We start from the raw sequence: 1,998 nt of genomic DNA, 5'->3' as shown, positions 1-1,998 counted from the left end.
CATTTGATATGATTGAGAGGCTATTAAATGCCCTTTCTCCTCTCTCTCTTTGAGTTTTTATAAAGGAGAAGTTAAAAACCATGAACGTTTTTTTGTCTGAGAAATTTCTCTTCCTCATTTGAATAACCTGTGAGCGATAAATGGGGCCTAATATATATATATATATATATATATATATATATATATATATATATATATATATATATATATATATATATATATATATATCACTAGAATACAATAACTAATGTGTGAAATGTGATTTTCATAATTTTTTTGTTCTTTTCTCTTGAAGCTAACATGTGATCTACATATTTGGTTTTATAAGAACCCACTTTTATATCATCCAATTTTGATGTATAAACTTGATATTTTTAAAGCTTTAAAATCAGTGGCTCATAATCTTCAGAAATATTAAAGCATTCAAAAATCACATTTTTTTCATAAAAAATACATGATCCAATGATTGATTCCTAGCAAATTCACCATGCCAACCACATCCACATGGTTGGATTTGCAAAAAAGTGTAGAAAATGCTTATATATTTCAGTTCTCATATTCTAGTGACTCTAAAGGTGCTCAAACATAGGTCATTCATGCTGAGGGTCCATCTTGCGGTGTGATAGATGCTCAACATCATTTTGTGCAAGAAACCTTTCTTAAAAGTCTTAGCAGACATTTTTAGACTTTTACTAATGCTAACATAGTGCCACTAAAAGTTATTTTTGAACCAAAAAATACACTGAGTGACCCCAGTTGAGTTACTGAACGAGTCAGCAACTATATATATATATATATATATATATATATATATATATATATATATATATATATATATATATATATATATATATTGATTGGTAGCTGCTTACACATCCGGTGCAAAATGAACGTGGTAAAAAAAGTTTTTAGCCTTTTTCATTTTATTTTTAAATTTTGACCCTGCAGATGTGATCTATGTACTTTATTTTATAGGGACCATCTCTTTGCGCATTCCATTCCGACACATGGGTGAGTTTTTAAAAGGTTCAAAAAATCAATGGTAAAAAATCTTTGTAAACTTTCAAGGCTCTATATATTAATTTTTCATGGAAAACACATGAGACAAGTGTGAATTTCTCATAAATCAACCATGACTGATACATTTATAGGGTTGAAATTGTAAAAATAATACAAGAAGGTTAGAAAAGCCCTTATCATTTAGTACTTCATGTGTACATCTACCAATATATATAAGATCCATAAGGAAGGGCAAGGAAGATATTTCATGATAACAGTTAAGGATGTAACCGGTTTCCCTGCATTGGATGAAATCAAATATCATATTCAACTAATTAGGGATGGCAGTGGACCCGAGGACAACGGGGTGCCGCCCCCACCTAGTCCCGTTTGGACTGGGGATGAAGGGCATGAAACTGGGATGAACTTAGGCTTTCTCCCGTCCCCATCCCAATCCCTACCTTGCCCCACCCCATCCCGTCCCCAATCCTTTAAAGGATGACTATAAACCGAGGGGAAATGGGGCTCGGCCTCGCCTCAACCCCGTGAAGGTTAAAATCCATCCTCGTGCAGGGATGAAGGCAAGAATGGAGGTTCGGATTTTGAGATGGGGCGGGGGTGGAGACCTTGTCCCCTACCCCCGCCCCGGTCCACAGAAATCCCTACAACTAATAGGATGTTGCTTGAACAAATTTGGATTCCTACTCGGGTTCGAAACTGGGTTGGTTAAAAAAACTCAAACCGAATCTGTTTTTATACGAATAATCAGATTCCGATCTTCATCAAATCGGCATATTCGTCCTATTCCCCAAACCCTAAAACCATATCAGCATCCGATTCTAGTCAGATATGCTGACTAAACGAATTCGGATTTAATCGGATGCTAGATAAAATCCGATCCATTTACATCCCTAAACCACAGTCAAACCCCAACATCGTCGGATTTTTGAACATGCTGTCCAGTTGTGTACTTCAGTCGAAAAGGCCACTGTGACGACT

Source organism: Nuphar pumila, chromosome 10 (assembly GCF_984573655.1).
Source record: "Nuphar pumila chromosome 10, dmNupPumi1.hap1.1, whole genome shotgun sequence".
In the NCBI taxonomy this organism is placed as follows: Eukaryota; Viridiplantae; Streptophyta; class Magnoliopsida; order Nymphaeales; family Nymphaeaceae; genus Nuphar; species Nuphar pumila.
Note: the sequence above shows the minus strand (reverse complement) of the source record.